Source organism: Setaria italica, chromosome IX, assembly GCF_000263155.2.
Source record: "Setaria italica strain Yugu1 chromosome IX, Setaria_italica_v2.0, whole genome shotgun sequence".
Classification (NCBI taxonomy): Eukaryota; Viridiplantae; Streptophyta; class Magnoliopsida; order Poales; family Poaceae; genus Setaria; species Setaria italica.
The window spans coordinates 10,538,786-10,557,462 of NC_028458.1; the positions used below are offsets into that span (position 1 = coordinate 10,538,786).

Genomic DNA, 18,677 nt, shown 5'->3' on the forward strand with positions numbered 1-18,677 from the left:
ATTTGGGGGTTGCCGGATCGGAGGCACCCGGTACTAAAAGGGACTGACGGTGGTCAATCACCGTGAGCAAGGATCCGATGGGACCCCCGTTTAGAGATCCGGCCTGGGGGTTAGTTCGTGCGTAGAGGTTCGAGAGACAGCGAGGGAGATTTGTGGATGGTTACACTCAAAGAAATTTTTAGACAGATTCAGACTGCTTAGAAGTGTAATACTTTCGTCCTGTGTGTTATGTTTTTAGTTGCCACCTTTCCTTTACATCACAACAAGTGTGGGCCTTTTATAGGCCAGGCCCATCATCATAGCGCAGGCGGATTGACTTGTTCCCCAATCAACCTTTACATGTGAACGTGACGGCCTAATGGCCACCCCCTTACTACAGTTGCCTGGCTGTCAGGCTACTAGCTCTGTCACGCTGTGCCTTGGCTCGCACGACTTCAAGACCTCGTCCATTTCTTGCTAACTTACTGTTTTCACCATTTTACCCCGAGAGGGGTAATTCCCTTGTTTTTTTACCTCTTCTCTCGGGACCGGATTCTTACTTCTCGGGACGTGCTGGGCCCATCTCCAGATTCCTTCCTGGGGAGACTCTGTCCTTCCCGGGGGTGTGGTGTGGGCCCGTCCTCTGCAGGGGGTCGGATCGTGTGAACACGCCTGCAACCGCGGTGCCGCTCACCTCCTGTTGGATGTCCTCGGGAAGCCCCCGGGAGGCCATCCCGGGACCGTCTCGTGGCCATCACGTGTGACCCTTCGAGTCTTCAGGGGAGGCGGCACCGTAGCTAGCCAGCGGGCCTGCTTGACTCCTTGGGCCAATGAGTTGTTGGGCCGCTCTTTTTATTTGGGCCTTTCCATAGGTGAGTTCCTAGGCGTCGAGAGGCCCATCTTTTTGGCACCTTCCTTGAGGAACCCTGGTTTCCTTGGTGCTGATAGGCACCTTTTAGTACCGGGTGGTATTATGATCCAGTACTAAAGTTCTTGTGGCTTTAGTACCGATACTTTTCATACCAGGTGGTATTACGACCCGGTACTAGAAGCCTCTCCACGTGTTACTTCAAAAGGAAAGCATATCCAATTCTATTACATGTGATGTGTAGGTGGGGTGGTAAGAAAGGCTCGCGCGAGGCCGGAGGTCGTGGGTTCGAACCCACGGACCGTGCACGTGCATGTTATGCGTGACTTGCGCCTTGCGACATTGCGTGTGTGGGAGCCTCTGACTGTTCAAAAAAAAATTCTTTATTTTTTCGGCGAAAAACAAGTTAGTACCGTTCCTTAATAGGTAACAAGTTTACCTTTAGTACCAATTATTTGACCCGATACTAAAAGGTCCCCTTTAATACCGATGTAGTAGTACCGGTTGTACAACCGGTACTAAGGGGGGTTTGGCACCGGTACTAAAAGCGAAATCCCAGTAGTGCATATACATTTTTCAGTGGTCTATTGAATTAGGAAATCCATAATACTATCAATTTGAGAGTAATTGCATAACGTCATATGTCAGTTTTGCGGAACACTACTAGGAAAAACGGCTCTAGTACCGGTTGGAAACGCCCCTCTAGTACCGGTTTCGCAACCGCTACTGGCAATTCGGTACTAGATACCGATTGAAATAATCGGTACTAAAGAGTATTAAAAAATTAAAAAAAACAAAATCCCTGCCGGCCCTGCCCTCCCCCTGCCACCCGCCCCTCCACCCTCACCCTCCGCCCTACCTCCGCCTTTGCCCAGCCGCCCCGCCCCGCCGTCGTCCCTCCGACCTTCTGCCTCCGCCAGCCGCCCCGCCCCACCCGCCGTTAGCCTCAGCCTCCTGCCACCCTCCTCCGCTCCCGCCTGCCTGCCACCGCTCCCGCCCGTCGCCCTACGCCACCCCGCCTCCTGCCGCCCCCGCCCATCCACCCGCCGCCGCTCCTCATTGTGCCAGTGAGGGGTGAGCGGAGGAGGGAGGGGTGGGGAGGGGAGGGGAGGCAGTGCTCGAGCTCCTGCTGCGGATGGAGAGAGGAAGAAGGAGCTAGAGAGGATAAGGAGAGAGGAAGGAGCTGAGAGGATAAGGATAAAGGAAGGAGCTGAGAGAGGATAAGGGGCCTGCCGCACATGCCTTGCTTTAATTTCTCTAGGACGGTGGCGGGATGGCTTTAGTACTGGATAGGAAGTCCATCCGGTACTTAAAGGCTACCCTTTAGTACCGGGTGGAACCTCCACCCGGTACTAAAGGTATTAGTATCAGATGGAGCCTCCACCCGGTACTAAAGGGTCTTCGGGGATCCCAAATTTGGATCCGGTACTAATGCACATTAGTACCGGGTCCAAATATGACCGGTACTAAGGGAGTGAACGAAAGATCCATTTCCTAGTAGTGGAATATGGTGATTGTATTTTAATTCAACTAGATTGGATATGCTCACGTTAACAACTAACCTACGTAAACAACTAAACATATGGCATTCATATCCCATAGTTGGCCCATTGGACCTCAGTTGTATAAGGTAGAAGAGCTGAGGATCCAGCTGTGCCCGTGCGCCACAAAGAGTATGAACAGCAGAACAGTTGGTCAGCCAATTTTGGAACTTCGATTTTCGATGGTTGGGGATTGAGTATGTACTACCACCTAGCAGCCAATGGCCACGTCATATGAACTACGCATGCAATCAATATTTAGTATAGAGTGGAACTCACTATATATATTTCTGTTATATATAATATATTCTTCTGCGTCCTCACGATCTGTCCGCACTAACCTGCGGGTTCTCTGCTACCTACAAACCGACGGGACTCCTTTGAAGTAGTTGCATCTGCAGCTGTGTCATTGACGTGTGGGTCTGGACCGACGCGTGACTCAACTGTAGATATATATGTACTTCAGAGGATCTCTGTCCTTACAAACTATTTCATTTCAGGCACATTGGCAGACAGCTGCAACTCAAGGTCGACATCTTACGGGAAGCCCTGGTTCTTGCCAGTATACATTCCCCTGTCCATGTGATGTCAAGGACGATGAACCTTAGCTTTCTTCACCCTCGTACACCAGGCGACAGCCGAGAGATTCGTGAAGGGTTGTAGCAATTAGCAAAACAGCTAGCGCCGCTAGCTCCTCACCAGAGCTTGGCGACGAGGAGCTCAGGCTGTAGCCCGTGGAGGTCGTATGATCGATGAGGATTTTGATGTGGAAGTCCTCGACGGCGGACATTAGCCGGCCAGTGGATCAAGCCATCGGGGACGACGTCTTTGCGGCATGGCCCTGAGACAGAACAGTGAACAGATGGAATCTCCGTCGAGGATATGGTACTTAGCCGTGGTGACGGGGCCATTTGCGACACGCATATGGTTTGGAGCGGACAAAGCGTAGAGTATCCGGAGAGCTGCTGAAACCAATCAGCGGCGAGGAGAGGAGAGAAGAGAAGAGGAACCTCGCCGAGCTTGATTGGAATCCTGGCGCCGCCGTTGACGTACGTTGTTTTTTGAACAGTAACGCATCGAATACGTACACGATACGTAGCAAAGGGCCTGACTACGGGCCTTTTCTCAAGCGGCAGGGGGCCTACCGGCCCAAATAGACCCCTTCACTCCTTCCCACACTCCCCTACATATTCATCCCCGAAACCCTAATCGTATTCGACGACGATGCCGAATGCAGGCGCCGCGCCGGCGCCGGCGGATGAGTTCCGCGCGCGCCGAGGTGGAGGGTTGCGAGATCTGAAAGAACTCGCTCTTCCTCTGGCTCTGCGGTCTCGATCGGTGTCGCCCACGCGCTCGAGTGGCCCTTCCCCGGCCACCGTGCGGTGCCTGCCTGCGCCGAGCCGCCGGGAAGGGCCACTCCGTGCTGAAGGTGGGCGCGCGCACCTCCGACCATGAGCCCGACGACCCGATGCTCGCGCAAGTAAGGGGCTCCTCGACGACGCCTAGGCAGATACGCGCGCCCGCTACGTACGACGACTACCACGCTGGCATCGGGGGCTCTGCGCCGCGACGGTGAAGGTTGATCCCGTCTTCGTTCCTTCGCTCTTCCGTTTCGCCCTTATATTTTTTTGTATGGAGTACCGGTGCTGCTAGTCTGTAGTCTGTGTTTGTGGAATTTATTTTTTCTGTAAATTCTTGTGCTCGTGGTGAGTTAGGTACTTAGGATTTCTCCGTTTCATGTGTTCATTGTGTTCGGTGTAAGCGGGTCTATTTTGGCTGTCAATGTGCACGGGTAGCAGCAGTTATGAGGAAAGTGGATTAGTGTGATTTTTTGCACGTCATGGCTACGTTATGCATGTTGAATTGCAGGCTTATCTAAAGGTGTAGTGGCATGTAGTAGGAAGGTTGCAACTTTGCAAGCATGTTATTTGGAGGGATGCAGGGTTTTAAAAGGTCTAATGGGATTCATGCATTGCCTTAATTACGTTCTCATGTCATCTGTTATCACATTGTCCTTTTGGAGAAGGGAACCATGTATAATTTGCTTTGTATAAATATTAGTACTGGAGCAGTGCTGGTAGAGTAGATTATATTCAAGAAATGGTTCAAAGATCCTTTATTGTTACGTTTGAAACTGGTGCTATGGTGCATTTTCATGAAGCTTTGCCGAAAGTTAGCTATCTTATGTAATTACCTTTTGTTTTTTCCCATGTTATTGAATGCACTGATGCATGTCGTGTTTGAACATACTCCGTGTGTAATAGTTGAAATGCACTGATGCATGTCATGTTTGAACTGCACACTCCTTCACGGTGTAATAGTGCAGATCACTACTGGAAAACTGAGCATTCGTCCGATGTGTTAGTACCGGGCACCTTTTCGTCCGATACTAACGCGCGGCGTTAGTACCTGTCGTTACGCACAGTGCCACGGGAGCCCCTGTAGTACCAGTTTGGAGCCTTAGCCAGTACTAAATGGCAGCATGGGGATCGGGTAGCCAACGGCTAGATTCTCCTGGAAGCCATTTAGTACCGGTTGAAACTAGATCAATATATATTAGCAGAATATTACTACTATACGTAAATGGATACTGTACACTAATATGAATACTAACTAACCCATGAATTAAAATGAAAGGAAAACAAAAAATAGAATAACCATTTAGTATCGATTGGTAAAACCAACCATTACTAAACTGCCGTCCGCAACAGCGCGACGTGGCTCACAGTTTAGTACTGGTTGGTACTACTGACCGGTACTAAATGGCCCATTTAGTATTGGGCATTTTGGCCGGATGCCTGATACTAAATGGCATGGCATTTAGTACCAAACAAGCAGTACCAATCAGGCACCGAGTACTAAAGGGGGTTACGGTACTAGAGGTCGATCGTCCAGTAGTGGATGGTGCCATAGAAAATGTTCCGAAAATGGTTTAAGTTGGTTTAGCACCTTATAATCTGGCATTTTGGTGGTGAAATTTGCAGCCAAGGAACACAACAAATAACTGGTGAAATAGCAATGTGTTGTCTCCATTTTTCTTTCTTGGGGAATGCAAAAGATTTAGCTTTTAGATGTGTGTTTATTAGGTGGATGCAAAACCCTGGTTTTTGTTCCCTCTTGTAAACCATGACATTTTTTCCTTTTTGCCCTTCACAGGACGTCGTTCTCCACCACCACCACCACGACCACCCCCACCCACTCAAAAAATAAAAAAACTGTATGAACACTCTAGAGCGGGCATAACCGCATAAATGATTTTGACTGCCTCTTTATTTCTGGGTGCTTGGCCTCTATGGCATAACTAACTTTATCATAGCCCTATGCAAGCTCCAATACAGAGTGAAGCTATGCTAGAAACCCTTCTTCCTCAATTGGTCCACTTTGCCCTTGTGCTAGATCAATAAAAATGGATACACTTATCAAATCATAAATAAATCTGTAACTCCTCTCCCTACCACTTATCCCCAACCGAACGCATGCATGGAACGCATGTTATCCATTGACCCTCTTAAGTTTAATAAATAGTTCTAGTTTTCCAAAGGTGTCCCGTTTTGTTAAAATTGTATTATTGATTAAAGAGGGCTGGTGCTCAGCAGATACCTTTAGTTTCATCAAATTGCGCTCCTATTACCTAAAGGTGTTGGTGGGTATTTTCTTAGAGTTTTTTGGGCAATAGATGATTGCAGCGTCGAGCATGTAGTGGATAATCTGGTTATGGTGATTAAGATGAGTACATTGTTTGAAAGGATGTGCTGTTTTTGTATGACCTCATTAGCCATGTGCTGGACTGGGTTTCACTGTTTCAACTATTTGATCATTCCAAAAATCTATAGTCGGTGATGGCCAATCTGAAGCGTGGATGTGGGGGTCATACAGGAATGGTGCGTACTTCTCCTAGGCAATTGGAACCCTTCTTGATTTCTGTATCCATTTTTCCTTTATGTCTTCCACGCGTCTTCCATTTTTTCTCCAAAATCCTCTCGAAAGCCCCCACTAGCAGCCTCAACGCAATGGGTGCACAATTGATGAACCTAAGAGTATCCATTGGGAGCATTCTCTCTTTAGTATATGAGATGATACTAGTTTCTTTTATAAAATACACCCACTTTTTTTAAAAAAATAAAACATAGAACATATCGATCAGACTAATGGGATTTGGATAACCTATGCACCCTACTACCCTTAGATTGAATTTGACAATGGATGTAATCGATTAGCCCACAACCATCTTTTGAAATGGACGTACCAAAGAGGATTTGGGAGCACCCTCTCTTTAGTTTATGAGGTGAATCGGCAATTATAAGATACTTCCTCTATCCTGAAATATAAGGCATCCAAGGATTCAAAATTTGTCCCCAAATATAAAGCATCCTAGGAGTTTTTGGCAAGTACTCAATCAACTCAATTAAAAATTTACCAAATATTTCCCTCGTTATCTGAAAAACTTACCTTGTATTACTATTAGCTAAGGGTATATGAGATATTTACCCACCTCCTTAATCTGTTCTAAAAATTCTAGGATGCCTTGTATTTCAGGATGGAGGGAGTAGTTTGGAACTTACCAAAGTCATGTGTGCAAAGTCCTGGGAGTCACTCCAACTAGTGAGGGCAACTGCAACACGTGGAGGATGTAGAGGCAAACATGAAGGATTTAAATAACTGGAAGAACATCACATTCCTGTATGGACTATGACTTGTGTTACTATTTTATTTGTTTTGAAAGTGGTGGGTTTGTAGCAAAAGAAAACTTATATCTTGTCCCATTGTTTGGTGTGCAGAATATTGTCTCTTAGTGATTTTTGTGAACTGTACTACAGGTACTCAGTAATTAATGCTCACAAATTTTGCTTTTTTGGCTCGAATAGTCTGGTAATCCAACGGGTATAGGGTTTAGCTTTTCTAAACCATGCTTTAAGTGCTACAGTCTCAAATGTATACAACTAAATGCTTGTATCCACTTTACATCTTTTTCTTTGGCAATTAATAAGTATGTCCTCCTATCAACAGGCATACAGAAAATTATAGCTGCTTTTATGGAAGGCATCTTCTTCCAGTATTTGTACTAATCGTATGAATGACTTTTGAGTGCACATTTCTGCTCTATGTTTAAATGTTAGGAAATCCATCATTTTCCATGCAATAGTTCTTCTGTTTTTGGTTGATATTAGCTTTATATTTAGTTGTGCGTATTGTTAATGGTTAGCGGGGTTACCTAGCTGTATTCAGTAGCTCTATGAAATTTATGTAACACCACTGCTGCTTCAGAAGTATTTTTGATTGGTAGTATATGCATATATTGTATTCTGCTGTCTTCATGTTAGCAGAAATGGGTTCTAGAATCACTCAAGGTAGCACTATATATAATATTTTTTATAATTGTAATGGGAAGAATATGCTTGTTTACATTTATATGTTATTTAGATATTCCAAAAAGAACTAGATATTGTCTACTCTTTGACATGGACTTGTGAAATTTTGCAGTTTGCCCTTCCCATGAGCTAGTCCAATTTAGACTATCACAATTTTTTCTTGGAAAAAAGATGCATTTGGTAGCATGGCTGAAGAAAATGTTTCACATTCTTATTCCAAGGGCAAGTCATAAGTTGTTAGGGCATATGAGCAACAACAGTTGCTGGAGTGATTTGTGCCAATTGTTTGGCAGTGAAAGTTGCATAAATTGTTGTCTTCCTTTGCATCCTGTGACAATGCTCATGCCAATTATGGTTTCCTGTACTGTGCTGATTGGGTCGTCTGCATGATAATAATTCATTTTTCACACATTGCAACTATATAAAGATTGCTCTCCAAGGCATATTTTTGTTCGCTAGTTTCACGAAGGCAGATCTCAACCATATATGATATATCCACAAAGCTAAGACGCCCTCCCATATGCTAATTTTCTAAATTATGACCTGCCTTTTCCATCTCCTTATTGATTTTCTAGCGGTATTGCGACCTTGCCTTCTTGTAGCTAGCCAAGTGACTTAAACATTTACTTCTACGATAAAATTTCCGCTAAGCAATTTCTTTTTTTGCTTTCAATCTTTTAACAGGGGGATGAAAGTGAGGCTAGCAGCCACTTATCCGGACGCTTTCCTTGATGGTCGGATGATGCGATGGCAAAGATATGAACCAAAGACCAGACCTTGAAACCTCCCCGGATTAGTCTAGCACCTATAAATTTTTGCATATTGGTGCCGCCACATCCGACTGTTGCATGGTTGTTCCCTGCACTATCCAGGCTAGCTTCTGCTCAGAAGAAGCATTTGTTGTATAACTTGTATTGATCGTCATATTAGGGGCATCAAGTTGGGTTCCGTATTCCATTGAATTAATTAGGAAGACCATAATACTAATGATTTTATTGCACTCCAAACTAAGAAGGTAGTTAATAACATCATATATCGTGTAAATTAACCAGCTGCATATTGTTTCAGCAACCTATGCAAAATATATACCATTCATCTCCAGTAGTTTGCCCACTTGGCCTCAGTTGCAACAAGTGTTAGATATGAGGGATCAGATATGCCCCTGCACCATATTATACGAACAGTTGGTTACCTTATGTTGGAACTGAAAATTCAGCCGCGAGATTGAGGATGTGCCAGCGGCAAATTGCCACATCATATGAAATGCGCTTGCAATCCCTCGCGTGCTCCGGAAATCCCTTTGTTACGCCATGGCACAATTTTATTTTAGTTATTTGCGTCATCGGGTGCGCGTGCGCCGGAGAGCAGGGTGCCGGTGCCCGAGAGCCAGACACATCACCGTCCTTGCCGAAGGTTGGCCTCCGGAGACGGCTCCCCGCCCTACCAAAACAACATGCGGCGGCGGCGGCATCCGCATCGCCGGTGTATGCAAACGCAATGTCGATCGCCGGACGTGTTGTTGTTGAACATACAATTAGCAAAGGGTCTGACCATGGGCCTTTTCTCAAGCGGCAGGGCCTACTACCGGCCCAAATAGACCGACTCCTCACTCCCTCTCCCACTCGGCCACTCCCACCGTTCTCACCAGTCAGCACTCAGCAGTCACCCCGACCCCCTCCGGCTGCTTCACCTCCCGATCCCCTGCCCGAAACCCTAACCCTAGCCGACGAGGATGCCGAAAGCTGGCGGCGGCGGCGGCGGCGGCATACGCATTCCGCGCCGAGGTGGAGGAGCGCCTCATCAACGAGGATTGCGAGATCTGAAGGACAACACTCGGCTTCCTCTACGGCCTCGCCGTCGCCCAGGCGCTCGAGCTCGAGTGGCCCCTCCCCTCATCGTGCGGTGGCTCCCCGACTGCGACGAGCCGCGGGGGAAGGGCCACTCCTTGCAGAAGATTGGCGCGCGCACCTCCGGCGACCCATCGACCTGATGCTCGCGCAGGTACAGCGGCCCATCGACGACGCCTAGGGTGACGTGCTCCACTACGACGACTACCACGCTGACATCCGCCGCGCCCGTCTAAGGTTCCAGTTTTACTCCTTTGCTTGCCCCCTTCGTATTTCGCCTTATCTCTTTCGCATGAAGTGTCGTTGTTGCTATCCTGCTCTGTGATGTGATGTGATTTGATCTGCCGCGGCGGGTCGTGGAATTTAGTTTCCTCGCGGTGGAGTAGGGACTTTGGGTTTGTGTGGTCATAGTTCAGGAAGCGGGAGCTATTTTGGCTGTTTATATGCGCGGTTAGCAGCAATTACATGAGGAGGGAGAGATGATCAGCGTCATTTTTTTGACGTCATGTCTATGTTAGGTTTCAGGTTGTGGTGCTTCATACAATATGCCATTCGATGTTGGTTGATTTGTATATTGAATTGCAGAGTCATGTACAAGGGGTGGTAGATTTGTAGGAAAGACGCAAGCATGCTATTTGGCAGGATCCAGAGTTTTAAAAGGGCTAGTGGGTTCATGCACAGCCTTAATTGCGTTGTCGTGTCATTTATTAGGGTGTTTCCTTTCGAGGAAGGGAGATGTACTGTGTTAAGGAATTTTCCATATTTTTCCTTCTAAAAATAGTAGTCTGGTAGTGGTGGTGTACTAGATTATATCGTTTTCCTTATTAATGTCTAGAGATGATGCAGTCTGATTTGTTTGATGGTTCAAAGCTCTTTTGCACGTGAATCTGTGTTGCATTTTAATGAAGCATAGCTGAAGTTAGCTATGTTAGGTAGTTGCCTTATTCATTTTTTTTCCATGCAATTGAATGCACTGATGCACTGTAATAGTGAAGATGACACACTAGAAAAGGTATTGAAATGTTTTAGTTGGTTTAGCACCTTAATTTGACATTTCGGTGGTGAAATTTGTTGCTATGGATCATGTTGAATAACTGGTGCAGCAATGTGTTTTCCCCCATTTTCATTTCTTAAGGAAAGCATTTTGGACACTCGTTTGTGCTAACAAAGATGTTAACCTTCTATGTAGTATGTTCCTTAGGTGAACACAAAAGCACTGGTTCCTGTTCCCTTTTGTGAAACCAGGACTGTTTGTCCTTGTGTAGTTAAGATGAAGATTTGCTGAAGTTTCTTGAGGCTTTGACTAGTCCGGATTATCCTTATTTCTCTTCAATCTACTGTTGGGTTGTGTGTTTTGTATTTTGATTGATATTTTTTTCTATAATTGCAACCTCTAATATAGAGCTTGGCTGCCCCAATGATAGAGTGAAGCTAAGCTCAAAACCCCTGTGGATCTACTTGTTGACATTGCCCCTGTGCTGGATCAATCAAAAAGGTTATCAGTGTGACAGTGTCAGTGTATGGGCTTAGGCTCCACAGTGGGTTGTAGTTAGGTGGGCTGGACTTATATTTCCGCCTCCATTTATGGGCTACATTCAAATCCAGCCCACCTTCCTGCAGCCAATAGTGGAGCCCAAACTCATACCCTACTTTCAAGTCCTCCCTGAGTTGATATTTGGAAAAGGCTGGCAATAAGTAACTATTGACTCTCTTTACTTTAATCAACAGCTCTTCTTTCCAAAAGTATTATTGTTTTAATTATTAAAAGGGGCTGCTGGGCTCGTACTTTGGCGGATACCGTTAGGTTCATCAATCGCACCCCCTACTATGTTAAGATGATGGTATGCATTTTTTGGAAGGTTTGTTTGAGGAAATTCAGGATGCATAGAGCACATAGAGGAGAATCTGGATCAACAGATCAAGGAGGATTATATTGCTTGAAAGCGCATAGAGTTTTTGTATGGTCTCATCAGCCACATGTTCATTCACTGGACTGGCTACTTGACTGTGTTTAGCCCTTGGACAGGATCAACTTTTCCGGAAGATTGTTCTTGCACACATACGTGCGATGAATGAGGATTGTTCTTTCTATTTAATAATTTAAAAGCTTATGTACCCAAGTGCTATGTATCCAACGATCCTTTTATTACCTCTATGATACTTTATAACATGATGTACCTATGGGTGAATGGAGTTTTTGTGGTTGATTTGCTCTGGTTTAGTTTTCTTTTGATTAGCCCATAGGCACATCACATCACATCACATCATGTTAGTAAGTATCAGAGGGGAATAAACCTTGTTTGACTACCATGACCAGGGTGCATGGACTTTAAGAACTGATAGTTGGGACAATCCTCGCATGTATGCGTGCCAAGAACTTTCTTCTGTATAAATTGATACTATCCAAGGACTCAGCATCAGCAAGGGCCAACCCAAAGTGTGGATCATGGGGTTGTACAGAAAATGACGTGGTCTTGTTCTAGGCGATGATAATCCTTCTTGATCTGTGTATCCAGATCTCCTTTATATATTTTATGTATCTTGTATTTTCTCATCCACACCTTCCAGAAAACCCCTACTATGGCCCTCAAGTTTATGGGGGTGCAAATTGATGAACCTAAGAGGGTCCATCTGTCCCTCTTCAGTTCATACAATAATACTAGTTTTTCAATGATTTTCTTGTAGTGTACTACAGTTACTAAGTAGTTAATGCTCACCAATTTAGCCTGTTGGCTTGGAACAGTCTGGTAATCCAACGGGTATAGGGTTTTTACTTTTTCTAAACCCTGCTTTAAGTGCTAGAATCTCATATGGATATAACTAAATGATTGTAGCCATGTCCAGGTTTTCTTTTTCAATGAAAAAGTATGTCCTAGTCTGCTGGAATAGAGGTGCTTTCTGCTTTTGAAGAGGCATCTTCTACCAGTACTAAATGATAGTCGTCTCTTAAGAATGATTTTTGAGTGCAATTTTCTGTTCTGTGTTCAAGCGTTAGGAAATCCATCCTTTTTAATGAAATGGTTCTTCTGATTTTTGTTTATATTAGCCTTTTGTATTTAGTTTCCTTATTGGTATAATCGTTAGCTGGATAACCCAGATATATTCAACATCTCTATGAAATTATGTGATACCACAACTGCTACAGAAGTACTTCATGATGGTTTTATGCACGCGCGCATGTGTATTTGTTGTCTTCCTGTTAGCAGAACTTGAGCTAGTACCACATAATATTTGTGATTATTGTAATAAGAAGAATAAGGGTATTTACAACTCTATATGTTATGTACTGAATATAAGAGATTATGAAAAGAACTAAATATTGTCTACTCTTTGACATACTTTTGTGAATTTTGAGTACGCTTTTCCCATGAGTCACTCCAATTTAGAAACAACTTCTCTTAGAAATGATGCATTTGGTAGCATAATCAGATGGTACATATGTTGTTAAACATGTTTGTGACACTGGTTGCTGGAGTGATTCGTGTCAATTGTTTGGCAGTGGAAATTGCTTAAATTGTTGTCTTCCTTTGCATCCTCTGGTAATGCTCATGTCAATTATATTTTTTTCCTTTACTGTGCAGATTGGGGTGTTGGCATCAAAGCATTTTTCGCACAAACAATGCTCTTGAGAGGCATGCTGTGTTTTTGCTAGTATAACTCGCCTTCTTAAATTCATGATGGCAGATCTCTAACCATATATCCACAAAGCTAAGGTGCCCTTAGGCCTGCCACTGGGGAGGGTATGGACAAACCCACTCTTGTTCATACCCAAATCCAAATATATATTATCCAATCCTCACCCTCCCCATTCTCACCCATATCCAATGGATAATTAATTTTGTACTAGATACTATATATATCCAATGGATAAATTGTACCCTCCCCATTTCTAATGGGTATATATATTTCTACCCATACCCTTCCTATTTGAGGTGGGTGTGGATTTGGGTATGAATTATGGATACCCAGCAACAGGCCTAGGTGCCCTCCCATGTACTAATTTTCTAAAAATGTGAACTGCTTTTTCCATCACATTGGTTTTCTAGTGGCATAGTGTCCTTGTCCTGGGTGTTTCTTTTTATCATCAAGCTTGCATTCAAAATTCGTTATATTATTTCTGTGGTAGATTTCCAGCTAAACAAACTTTCTGTTTTCACTCTTAGCTGCAGAGGGATGAAAGTGAGACTAGCAGCCACTTGTCCGGACACTTTCCCTGATGGTGTGATGGACCAGAGGGATATGTTCATCGACGCCTTCTCTGATGTTACTGTTAGACTTGTATTGCCGCCTCCATTGATGAGCTACTTCCAAATCCAGCCTACCTTGCTGCAGACCATAGTGGAGCCCTAACTCATACCGTCACAAAGATATCCAATTCATAAATAAATCTGTAAGTCCTTTATGTGTTGACGTTTGGAAAGACTGGTAATAAGAAGCCTTTGACTCTCTTTACTTTAATAAACATTTCTTCTTTCCAAAAGGTTGGTCATCTTGGAAAACTATTGTTTTATCAATTGTGCACCCCTACCGTGTTAAGATGGTGTGCATTTTTTGGATAGTTTGCTGGAGGCAATGGAATATGCATATAGCACATGGAGGAGAATCTGGATCAACAGATCAAGGAGGATTACATTGCTTGAAAGAGCATGCTGTTTTTGTATGAATTGATATTATCCAAGGGCTCGATCAGCAAGCGCCAACCGAAAGCGTTGATGATGGGGTTGTACAGGAACAATGTGTGCTTGTAGGTGATGATAATTCTCCTTGATCTGTGTGTCCAGATCTCCTTTGTGTATTCTATGTATCTTCCATTTTCTCGTCCAAACCATCCAGAAAACCCCTACTATCGACCTCAAGTTTATGGGTGCAACTTGATGAACCTAAGAGGGTCCTTCTGGCCCTCTTTTAGTTCATAAACTAATACTACTTTTCCAATGATTTTCCTGTACTTGACTACAGTTACTCATTAGTCAATGCTCACCAATTTAGCCTATTGGCTCGAACAGTCTGGTAATCCAACGGGTATAGGGTCTGACTTTTTCTAAACCGTGCTTTAAGTGCTAGAATCTCATGGATATAACTAAATGATTGTAGCCATGTCCACCTTTTCTTTTGCAATGAAAAAGAGATGCTTGCTGCTTTTGAGTGCACTTTTGATTTATGCGTATATTATTTTCTTTTGTTGTCTTCCTGTTAGTGGAACTTGGTTTCTGGAGTCACTCAAGATTCCACATATAATTTAATTTGTGGATTATTGTAATGGGAAGAATAAGGGTATTTACAACTCTATATGTTATCTACTGAATATTAGAGATCCTGAAAAGAACTAAATATGTCTACTCTTTGACAGACTTGTGAAATTTTGCTGCTTGCTCATCCCATGAGTTACTCCAATTTAGATTATCACAAGTTTTCTTAGAAATGATGCATTTGGTAGAATAATTGAGGAAAATGCTTCCCGTTCATATTCTGAGGGCAAGTTAATGGAACATGCTGGATATTACATATGTTAAGCATGCTAGCAGCACCTGGAGTGATACGTGCCAATTTTTTGGCAGTGGAAGTTGCTTAAATTGTTGTCTTCCTTTACTTCCTGGTAATGCTCATGTCAATTATATTTTGGTGCTTTGCTAGTAAAACTCGTCCTCTCAAATTCATGATTGCATATCTCAACCATATATCCACAAAGCTAAGGTGCCCTCCCATATGCTAATTTTCTGAAATTATGAACTGCCTTTTCCATCTCGGGGTTTTCTAGTGGTATAGTGTCCTTGTCCTGGGTGTTTCTTTTATCACCAAGCGTGCATGCAATATTCATAGCTATGGTAGATTTCGAGCTAAACAAACTTTCTGTTTTCATTCTTAACTGCAGAGGGATGAAATTGAGGCTAGCGGACACTTCTCTGAACACTTTACCTGATGGTGTGATGTACTCCTTGAAACCACTCTGGATTAGTCAGTCTAGCACCTTGGTGCTGCCACATCTGATACTGTTGCATTGCTGGTCCCTGCACTGTCCAGGCTCACTTCTGCTCAAAGGAATAAGCACTTGCCCATCTTGATCATCATATTGGGGGCATCAAGTCCATAATACTATCGGTTTTGTCGCACTCCAAAGAGGATCTTCTATGAGTACGATGAACTGTTGGGCACGCACGGAATGTCGGAACTTCAATTTTAGCTGCCAGATTGAGCATGTGTTTAGCCAATTGCCACATCATGTGAATTGCGCACGCAATACATGATCTGCTGAAATCATTGTAAAAAAGATATGTGCTGTACGCTATGACATGCGATATTAGTTATTTTCAATCAATCAAATTTATTGCACTTGGGTCAAGAAAGAATCACTTCAAATTTAGTATAAAATTCGGAGCCTGTCCTTCGATCGGTGCTATTAGATATATATCTATTATTCGATGAGCCTTTTCTTCACTTGTACTTGCACCATGTCACGGTCAGATGAGCTATCTGACCGGAGCACCCTGCACCAGGGACTTCGCGAAGGAGCCTGTTTGGATGTGCTATTGTTGTTAAACTTTAGCGGGTAGAGGTGTGGACTTCGCGAAGGAGCCTGTTTGGATGTGCTATTGTTGTTAAACTTCAGTGGGTAGAGGTGTTAAAGTTTAGCCTCCTGTTTCGATTGGATCTGGTGCTAATGGAAAGGTAGCACATGGAGGAAAGTCTTTTGTACCCCTGCTTTTGCGTCCCTGGTCCCCTCTTGTGCGCCTTGGTCCCCTCCCTAGCCATACGCGTGCTCTCTGCTTGCTACGCTGCTCTTCTTGCTCTGATTGCTACGGCTCTGGCTGGGAGAAGTAGCCCACGAAGCCCTCGCTATCCTACAGCCCATCTGGTTCTACCTCCGGCAACGGCGAACTGGGCTGGGCGGTGGTGGCATGAGAGCGGCGACGTGGCAGATCAAGCGCAGGGGCGGCTATGTCGCAAGCGAGTGATGCGGTGACGGGCGGGGGAGCAAGCGACGGCGGTGGCTCACGAGGGGAGGAGGGAGGATGCCGTGGCGCGAGTAGTGGCGGGGAGGAGCACGCAACGGCGGCGGCGGCGTGTGGCGAGGGGAGAAGGGAGAGCGTCGCAGTGCGACTAGTGGCGGGAAGGAGCACGCGGCGGCGGCGACATCTCCCGAGGGGGAGGGAGGAAGGGCGACGCGCGAGGGAGGGCGCCGAATCGGAATAGGATAAGGTTAGGGTAGGGGTATTTCGGTCTTTTTCGAGAGTTTCAGGTGTCCATTAGCACTCATTAGCACCTCCCCACCAGCTAATACTTTTGCATTTTGTGGGGGTGGACTAAAGTTTAGCCCTTCCTTTTGGATAGGCTAATGCATAAATATGCTAAATTTTAGCACTTTCATCCATTAGCACTTGAGAAGAAGATCCTCCCGTTAGGTACGCCTGCAAAGGGGCAGGGCCGCCGCTGGGAGTTTGATCAACTCTGCTGTCATCGTGCGCGTGGACATCGTATCCTAAGTGAGGTCGGCATTCCGACGTAGATCAAGGTGAAGAAAGAACTCTCGTGCCGTTCGTAAAAAAAAGTGAAGAAAGAACGAATACTTCATGGAGATGGGTAGGGGGCGGTAGCTGGTTCCCTGAGGAACAGATAAGGATGTCATAGAATTTGCCTCATTTCAAAAGAAATTGAAACAACTGGAGAGCAGAGGGAGGAGTGCGGATACACAAATTGCCAACAAAAGGAGAGAAGGGGAATCTAACTTGGTCAGAAGATAGGGCATTTAACCAAAGCTGCGAGGGATTAGCTTCTAATTTTCAGGATGCAGATGCTTTAGTTTCTCGCTTACCACATTCTACCAAAGGCGGGGATAGAAGCGTGCTGATCAAAGCAATCAAAGATGCCGCAACAAGTGAGCAAAAACGTGCTTGTGTTCTCTGATGATTAAGTGTCGTATTAGCTTGCCGGTGGAAGTGACGACGAAGAGGAAGAGGTTCTCTATGTTGAGAACGGTCACCTCCCGTTTGCTACTCAATTACGCATGCTTCCTCTTCCTCTCCTCTCATCACCTCCACTACTATCATTCAGTTGAGACGCCACGACGCCATATGAATTCCCATTCTCATATCGTTGACTTAACTTTCATCGATCTAATTTGCTCGTGTCTACAGTGAGGTCTGTATGCGATATGCGACCTGAGCATAACTCAGTTGGTAAGGTTTCTTGTGGTGGAAGCTGACCACCAGGGTTCGAGCTCTCGACTCGGCATTATTTCAGGATTTAACCGGCGCTATTCTTTAAGTGGTAGGAGACGTGCCCGTCGACAGCGAGACGCCAGTGGTGACTTCATCAATCTTGAGGATTTGCTAGCTTGGTCTTTCGGAGGTGCCTATATGAGTAGGTCGGGTTGCGTACATGTGTTCGTAGGGATGAGTGTGCATGTGTGTATGTGAGCGTCTACGTCTGTACCGTGATGATTGGAAAAAAAAGTCTGTCTGCGATATGGCTGAGGTCTATTTGGCTAGCCATTTTTTAGAATCCCATATTTGGCTAGTGTAAAATGTATGCGTTCGAGATTTCATGTCAGATACATATAGGCGCAGGCGGGCAGCTTGCCCAGCAAGGGTAAAACAGCAATAAATCTGTCAATTAATAATCGTGACAACTGCAGGGGATAGCCGGATAGGTACAAACAGATAAAGAAAAACAGGTATGGTTGCTACATGGAAAACCTTGGGCCCTAATATGTTAGGGAGGACAGACCACATTACTTCTTGGTACACGCATCCAGGTGGCTAACAAAATCAGAAATCAAGTAGCCACAATTCTTAGTCAAATGCACATGCTATCACTTTGTTTATTCCATATATAGTTTTTAAGCGTTTTCAATCCAAATTGACTTTTCAATCATCATCCTAAGCTACTGGGTCAACAAAATGTTTTAAATCGTGGATTAAGACATTAAGCGCTCGACCTCCTCAAACAGCTAATAAACGGCTAAATCGATCTATAGTCACTAATAACTGCTTAATTGCACATAGGAGCAAATATGAAGTTGAAATCCCATCCAAAGGACTCAGATGGTGATCATTGAATACGTTTCAAGCATTTG

General features: G+C 44.7%; 1 long non-coding RNA gene across 2 annotated transcripts; it reads left to right on the forward strand.

Moving 5' to 3' along the window:
• The first annotated feature begins 9,375 nt into the window (after window positions 1-9,375).
• Window positions 9,376-15,948, forward strand: LOC101756469. Of its 2 annotated transcripts, none has more exons than XR_001163131.2 (3): window positions 9,376-9,841; window positions 13,768-14,352; window positions 15,477-15,948. It is a non-coding gene; the product is annotated as an uncharacterized LOC101756469 (long non-coding RNA). The 2 variants fall into 2 exon arrangements; XR_001163133.2 differs by having other exon boundaries at window positions 13,768-14,348.
• The last annotated feature ends 2,729 nt before the right edge of the window (window positions 15,949-18,677 follow it).